The sequence below is a fragment of the Podarcis cretensis genome (assembly GCF_951804945.1).
Source record: "Podarcis cretensis genome assembly, chromosome: 9".
Classification (NCBI taxonomy): domain Eukaryota; kingdom Metazoa; phylum Chordata; class Lepidosauria; order Squamata; family Lacertidae; genus Podarcis; species Podarcis cretensis.
The window spans coordinates 76,448,400-76,457,310 of NC_137178.1; positions in this window are offsets into that span (position 1 = coordinate 76,448,400).

The following is an 8,911-nucleotide window of genomic DNA, read 5'->3' on the forward strand; positions in this document are numbered from 1 at the left end:
CTGAGTGCTCACTGGAAGGACAGATCCTGAAGCTGAGGCTCCAAGACTTTGGCCACCTCATGAGAAGAGAAGACTCCCTGGAAAAGACCCTGATGTTGGGAAAGATGGTGGGCACAAGGAGAAGGGGACGACAGAGGACGAGATGGTGGGACAGTGTTCTCGAGGCTACCAACACGAGTTTGACCAAACTGCGGGAGGCAGTGGAAGACAGGAGTGCCTGGCGTGCTCTGGTCCAGGGGGTCACGAAGAGTCGGACACGACTAAACGACTAAACCAGAAAAACTGCACACACACACAAACTTGTGTGATAGTACATGTGTGCTGCTCCACAGATACATTTTTTAATTTTTTTTAGAAAAGGTATGCCCATGGCTCTGCTGATTCCTGCACACCAGTTTCATTTCTCCAAAATCAACAAATTGGAAGGCAGGGACAAAGACGGGACACATATTGGTGCGGTAAGAAACAGGCAGGTTTTATTTGCAAGTGCATAAGAAGACCCTGCTGAATCCGGCCAATGGCCCATCTAATCTAGCATCCTATTCTCACAGTGGCCTGTGGGAAACCTGCAACTATTAGGCTGGGGCTTTCCTCAGATAATTTTTCTGCACTTGAAATGCAACATCTTAGAATCATAGAATCATAGAATCATAGAGTTGGAAGAGACCACAAGGGCCATCGAGTCCAACCCCCTGCCAAGCAGGAAACACCATCAGAGCACTCCTGACATATGGTTGTCAAGCCTCTGCTTAAAGACCTCCAAAGAAGGAGACTCCACCACACTCCTTGGCAGCAAATTCCACTGTCGAACAGCTCTTACTGTCAGGAAGTTTTTCCTAATGTTTAGGTGGAATCTTCTTTCTTGTAGTTTGGATCCATTGTTCCGTGTCCGCTTCTCTGGAGCAGCAGAAAACAACCTTTCTCCCTCCTCTATGTGACATCCTTTTATAGATTTGAACATGGCTATCATATCACCCCTTAACCTCCTCTTCTCCAGGCTAAACATGCCCAGCTCCCTTAGCCGTTCCTCATAAGGCATCGTTTCCAGGCCTTTGACCATTTTGGTTGCCCTCCTCTGGACATGTTCCAGTTTGTCAGTGTCCTTCTTGAACTGTGGTGCCAAGAACTGGACACAGTACTCCAGGTGAGGTCTGACCAGAGCAGAATACAGTGGCACTATTACTTCCCTTGATCTAGATGCTATGCTCCTATTGATGCAGCCCAGAATTGCATTGGCTTTTTTAGCTGCCGCGTCACACTGTTGGCTCATGTCAAGTTTGTGGTCAACCAAGACTCCTAGATCCTTTTCACATGTACTGCTCTCAAGCCAGGTGTCACCCATCTTGTATTTGTGCCTCTCATCTTTAACATTCTGTAGAAACACAAATGCTACTCAGGCAGGTAAGCATTTGTTTTTAATAATTCTCAAAGGAGATAAATTAACTTGCCAATGACATACATCAAAGAAGAACAACCAGGCTTATTAAAAAAACTACAGCAAAAAATATGTATTATAAATGCCGACTATCAGTGTATTAATACAACCCGCCCAGTGGGAATTTAGCACGGCAACTTTTTTTAAAATAATAACTTCATACGTTCAGCATAGCTCAAGCAGGTCATGACTGTTTTCTGGTGGGGTAGCAACTGAATGGGTGTCTACTAGTCCCAAACTGGCTCAGAGCTTGGCAGGCACAGAACTCAGGTTTTGAAGGAGGTAAACAAAAGGGACCAGAATTGATGACTTTCAGAACTGAGGATCTAGCAGAATGTCATGTCATGCAAATCCTGGAAAAAAATACTGTAGCCCAGTGATTACTTGGTAAACAACAACAACAACAACAACATGTCACCATCCTTAAGAGAATGCAGAGATGTTATAGTTCTTCAGCTGGAGCAGAAAGCAAGTTGTTCTCTGTTGTGTGGAAGAAACTGATGCAAAACATTATTTTGATAATTCTTATACACATGAAGTGATCCAAAAAGGGGTAAGGCATGACAGGTAAAGCAGTGAATTAATCTTGTGGGCACTGTTCACAGTCTCATGGCCCTTTGTGCTAGTCTGTGTAGTCTCACTGGAAACCAAGAAAGAACCAGATGGTGTACAACTGTAAGGGAATCAGGGAAGTCAAGTGGTGGGGAGTTTAGGTTATTGGGAGGAGCCAGAATTATGGTAATTCGTCCAGCAGAGCTGGACAACATTAAGTTTCTAGTTTTTAGGGATCCTCAATCCTTGTGAACCTGTGGGCCATCATAAAATGGCTGCCATGGGAGTTGACTTGTATACACTCTTATGGCCTCCCATATTTAATCCACCTTTCAAAACAACAAGACAGTTTCCTAAAAGACAATTGGATGGTTTGGAAAACATGGAGCAAAATACTAACAGTCTCACTCTCACCCCTGATCCCTATCTTAAGTCAACCTTTATTTTATGAATGATAAATTTCAATCTTTTCAAAATGGGAAGCTCCTTGCCTCTTTCATTTAATGGATTTTTAGATAGGCAGTAGACCAAAACAAGGGGACGCGGGTGGCATTGTGGGTAAAACCTCAGTGCCTAGGACTCGCCGATCGTATGGTCGGCGGTTCGAATCCCCGCGGCGGGGTGAGCTCCCGTCTTTTGGTCCCAGCTCCTGCCCACCTAGCAGTTCGAAAGCACCCTTAAGTGCAAGTAGATAAATAGGTACTGCTTTATAGCGGGAAGGTAAACGGCGTTTCCGTGTGCTGCGCTGGTGCTGGCTCGCCAGAGCCGCTTCATCACGCTGGCCACGTGACCCGGAAGTGTCTGCGGACAGCGCTGACTCCCGGCCTCTTAAGTAAGATGAGCACACAACCCTAGAGTCGGACACGACTGGCCCGTACGGGCAGGGGTACCTTTACCTTTTTTAGACCAAAACAAAGGGATCAAATAAAAAACACATAAAAGATTATAGGCATTATTGGTTTCAAATTCTTCAGGCCCTTAACTCTCTTACAAATAAGTCAGGCAGCTAGTCCACTTACTCCACTGAAATATTCAATACAGTTTAGTATTAGTTTTTTAAACCAGTATTTCTCTACATATTCCTGAATTTTTTGAAGATTAGGTGACTGGGAACGATACAAATTTGAATAAAAGGTTTTTATTTTCTCTAGGACTTTACTTGTTTGTTTGTTTGTTTGTTTGTTTGTTTTGCAGATCCATTTTTAAGAGATACTCTTATTCTTTAATCTTATAGTACATAATCTGCAAACTCACAGAAGGCCTGATTTAAATATTGGAGAGAACGTGTAATATGTTAAATTGCATCCTTTTTAAAAAATCAGTTGTCTCTCTTTTTGTGAGCATATTCCAAATGTTTAATATCAGTAACCAGTTGATTCTGAGTTGGGTCTGTGTCTTTTTAAAAATTCTACTATATTTCCTTATTAAGACTCCTCTAATTACTACTTATAAAGTTTCACAAATTATGGCTGAAGTGTGATTATCAGTAGTATTTCTTGTAAAAATTCTGTTATTTAAGTTTTAATGAATTTTTTCAGTGGAATAGGGTTTCAACTTGCACTGGTAAGTTGTATGAGGACTACTGTGTTTTACAACAAGCAGAGGAAGAGGTTGTCTCCAAGGAGCAGAATGTAGATGGGTTTTCAGATGAATACCAGAGGTCAGTGGCAACCAAATGAAGATGATGGTCTCTTCTGCACTTTCCATTCCTGTATCTAATGCATCCTGTGAGAGAGCTTTCCGTTTAATGGCACAACTGTGGACCAAGGGCAGAAATGGGCAGAGTGATGGCATTATGAAGGTCGAGCTGCAGGTGCATCTGAACATTAACATTAAATGTGCAGACTTCCTTGCCTTCTTAAAAAAAATAATCTAAAAATAGCAAGAGGTCAGGCTCAAATACAAACTTAAAAGTAAGGAAGCGAGGGCAAGCCAACCCAGTTTTAAAACAAAATGTCACATTTAATTGTGGTATGAAGGTGTCATGACAGCTGCCTTGCTGCAGGGAGGGAGAATACAATAAACTTAGGAGGGTAACAGAAATGACCTCAGAGAGTTAGTAGTTGTCTGGGGAGTAGTTCTGCTACCCCTAGGTTAACTGTTTAAAGGTGAATTAAGGGAGTGGAATTGGTTCTGTGAATTCCACCCAGCATTTAGAGGGGTAAAGCAACTTACAGAAATTTGATCTCAGTTTCAAAAAATGTCCAGGAATTTCCTTAGCCAGATTTGGGAACTTGAGCTCCTTCCTGGAGTACTGTGTCCAGTTCTGGGTACCACATTTTTTGCTGTAGTTTTTTTAATAAGCCTGGTTGTTCTTCTTTGATGTATGTCATTGGCAAGTTAATTTATCTCCTTTGAGAATTATTAAAAACAAATGCTTACCTGCCTGAGTAGCATTTGTGTTTCTACAGAATGTTAAAGATGAGAGGCACAAATACAAGATGGGTGACACCTGGCTTGAGAGCAGTACATGTGAAAAGGATCTAGGAGTCTTGGTTGACCACAAACTTGACATGAGCCAACAGTGTGACGCGGCAGCTAAAAAAGCCAATGCAATTCTGGGCTGCATCAATAGGAGTATAGCATCTAGATCAAGGGAAGTAATAGTGCCACTGTATTCTGCTCTGGTCAGACCTCACCTGGAGTACTGTGTCCAGTTCTGGGCACCACAGTTCAAGAAGGACACTGACAAACTGGAACGTGTCCAGAGGAGGGCAACCAAAATGGTCAAAGGCCTGGAAACGATGCCTTATGAAGAACGGCTAAGGGAGCTGGGCATGTTTAGCCTGGAGAAGAGGAGGTTAAGGGGTGATATGATAGCCATGTTCAAATCTATAAAAGGATGTCACATAGAGGAGGGAGAAAGGTTGTTTTCTGCTGCTCCAGAGAAGCAGACACGGAGCAATGGATCCAAACTACAAGAAAGAAGATTCCACCTAAACATTAGGAAGAACTTCCTGACAGTAAGAGCTGTTCGACAGTGGAATTTGCTGCCAAGGAGTGTGGTGGAGTCTCCTTCTTTGGAGGTCTTTAAGCAGAGGCTTGACAACCATATGTCAGGAGTGCTCCTGCTTGGCAGGGGGTTGGACTCGATGGCCCTTGTGGTCTCTTCCAACTCTATGATTCTATGATTCTATGATTCTATAAGGCTCACTGATCTTTGAGACAGTGCTGCTGGCATGTCCTCTGGTTCTGCCCTTAGACCAGGAGGTTGGGCTTAGAACCACTTTACGAGAGAGAGCACTGGCAACTTCACTGCAAGCCCCAAAGTAGAAATTACAGCTAAGATATTGGTGTACAAACCAGATTACCTTTGGACAACTGGTGGAGCCAGGAAACATTGTGTATAGTACTATAGAGGAACAAGACAGAGGAACAGCCGCTGGTTGTGCTCTTGACTGCCAAATGTTTAATGCCCCATCTGCAAATGCTCCCTACATCCAATCTGTCATGAACACACCAGCTCCAAGTGTAATGTCTTAGCCAGCTGCAGAATGCAGTCAGGAACAGGGAGGCTGGGCTTTTACGCCAGCCCAGGGGAGCCCACAGCTGCCAGTGTCGACTCCCCCGACCTTGGATGGCCGGCTGATATGGGAGGAATGGAGAGCAGGTTGGAACACAGCCAAAGCTCTTCAGAAGCCCAAACAGGCACGGAAAGCCACAGAGATAGCTTTTCAGAACAGGAAGGAGCGGTAGCTGACCAAATAAGTCCGAGGTGTAGGTTTATAGGAAGGCTGCTAGACAGGAAGCAAAATAAGAAGTGTAAAGGTCGAAGGCTCAATCTCTTCTGCCAACACAGGAAGAACTCCTCAGAAGGGTCAACTGAGTGATGGGGGGCAGAGGCTTGCTAGAGCTGTCCGGAGATAATTGCTTTTTTTTGCAATAATTGCTTTTTTTTGCAATAAATTCTCCTTTTTAATTACGTACGCTTACTGTGTTATCAAGCCAGAAACGTGGACTCCTAACACAATCTGTACACTGCAAAAATTGAGGGTACAGATCAGCCAGAGGGAGCTCAGCCATCTATGTCATGGGCCCCTAGGCATATGGGACACTGAACACATGGAGTTCTTCCTCCCCATGCATACATTTCTATATGAACATCTACAGAGGCTAAAATATTTGCCTTAAGTAAGACTTATACCCCAAAGAACACTTTTTTGTCCACAGTTTTGGCTCCCTCTCTGACCAAAGTTGATTGCAAGATACCTTTTTATTTTATTTTTAGTAATGTAAGTTCTGTCATTGCTGTTGTTGCCACCAATCATACACACATTTGATTTTGTTTTTTTCTTATGAGAGATTGTTGTGTATTGAGTCAAAGGATTTTATATCTGTATTATTATTGTCTGTATTTGCATTAGGGTAAAGTAACTGCCTTTTGGTTCCAGAGGGTACAGCTACTATTGGTTCATTTAAGCTGCTGTATTTGGATCCTCTGTCTTATTGATTTCCTCCAAAAGGCAGGACTGTGATTGCCTGATATTGTTCCCTCCAAAATGTATCCTTTCTAGCTAGTTCCCTGTCCCTATAAATGTAGCTCTCCCCTCCTCAGGTCTCAGTCTTGTTGCTTTAATAAAGAAGTGTTACTAGAGAACTGTCTCCAGCATATTATGTCAAGAGAGCTGAAATCACAAACCCCACATCACAACAACTGGCGACGAAGGTGGGATCCGGAATGCTGAGGAGCGGTTAAACGCAGCCCTGCCTCAGAGTCCGGATTGTAGCTAAGAACAAGACTCACTGGCCAGCTGAGAAGAGGACCCTGCCCACAGGACAATGGAGAGTCCAAGGGTATTGGAGCCCTTCCAGCCATCAGAGCCCCACACGTGGGAAGACTCCGTCGAACGCTTCGAGTTCTTCGCAGTGGCTCAAGGGATCACCGATGCCAGCAAAAGAAGGGCCACATTTCTGAGCTACTGTGGGCCTGAGATCTTCAAGCTGGCCAAGGCATTGCTTGCCCCAGCGATGCTAAGTGAGACATCTCTCAAAGATATTCTTGCCTGCCTAACAAGCCATTTAGCGCCTACTGAGACCAAGATGGCCCGGCGGATGGAGTTTCATAAGAGGCAGCAGAGTGCTGGGGAGTCTGTATCTGCATTTCTAGCTGAACTGCGGAAGCTCGCTCAGCACTGCAACTTCCAAGATCTGGAAGAGACTCTCCTGGATCGGTTTATCGGTGGTCTGAGCAGCAAAAAAGCCAGAAGACGCATCGTGGCCAAAGAAGAGGTTACCCTTGCTTCAGCCTTGAAGGAGGCCACCGCCACGGAGAATTATGAAAGAGAGGAGCTTGATGCCAGTCGCAGGGCCCCTAAGCCACAGATAGAAGTTGCGCATGCCATGGACGAGCTAGAGGCTACTCCGAGCCAGAGCCCAGTCCGTGGGGTCGAGTCAGTGTGTCAGGCCTGAACAGTGCACAAAGATCACCGAGGCAGGTGCCCTGGTTGTGGCGGAAACCATGAGCGGAAGAGTTGTCGTTTCCGGGATGCTATGTGCCGGACGTGCGGAAAGACAGGTCACATCGCCAGGGTCTGTAGATCGGCGGCGTTGGGAGCGACAGGAGCACCTAGACTGGAGCATCGCAGATCGCCCACAGCAAACCATGTTCTAAAGGACTGCCACTACGTAACGGAGATCAACGGGAGGGTCGTGCAGTTTCCAGCGCAAGGCAAGGCACACGTCAAGGTGAAGATTGAGGGTCAGCTGTGCGACATGGAGGTGGACTCCGGATCTGGATTCACTATCGTGTCGGACCAGACCACGAGGACATTCTTCCCCAGGGGTAAGTTGCCCCCTCTGGAGCTCTTCCCGGCAACTTTGCAGTCATACTCAGTGGGCCGCATCCATGTCATGGGAATGTGTACCGTGAGAGTACAGTTCCGGGACAAACAGGCGGTACTCAAACTGGTGATTGCGAAGGGCAGTCGCCCCAGTCTCCTGGGCACTGACTGGTTCCCCGCCCTGGGACTGAGTATATCAGGGCTTAATTCAATCCAAACCTGCCCTGAGCTGAGCGAGGCATTATGCAAAGAATTTGCTGGTCTCTTTAATGGAAAACTGGGTTGTTATAAAGGGCCCCCAGTTGACTTCGAATTGGACCCTGGGGTGGCCCCAATCCGACTCAAACCAAGGCGAGTGCCATTTGCACTGCAACCCAAGATCGATCGAAGCAGAGCTGGATAAATTGGTCAAGCAGGGAGTTCTCTCACCCGTGGACTCCGCTAAGTGGGAGACTCCAATCGTCACGCCCCTTAAAGCCAATTGGGAAGTCAGGATCTGTGCTGATTACAAATGTACTATCAATAAGGCACTCAGGGGAAACTCATACCCCATTCCAGTCGTATCACATCTGTTGGCTAAACTGGCTGGGGGCAAGGTGTTCGCCAAAATTGACCTGGCGCAAGCTTACCAACAGCTGCCAGTAACCCCACAATCAGCGGAAGCACAGACTATTGTCACTCATAAAGGGGCGTTCAGAGTTAACAGATTACAATTTGGAGTTTGTGTGGCCCCAGGGATTTTTCAAGGGCTCATGGAACGCCTGTTAAGAGGTCTGCCGGGGGTCTTGCCATTTTTTGATGACGTTTTGATTGCTGCAAAAGACCCACAGGAACTGGTTGCGCGTGTCCGTGCAGTGTTGCTCAAGTTCAAGGAGGTGGGGTTGCAACTAAAAAAGGAAAAATGCAGTTTTGGGGTGCCAACTGTGGAATTCTTGGGGTTTAAAATTGATGCATCAGGCATCCACCCCACAGATGCTAAGGTTAAGGCCATCATCAAGGCACCACGACCACAGAACAAGACGGAGTTGCAGTCATTCCTGGGACTTATTAACTTTTATCATTCGTTCTTACCCCAGAAAGCTTCGGTAGCTGAACCATTACATAGACTGTTGCAGAAAAAGAATGTGTGGCGATGGGGGCAGGA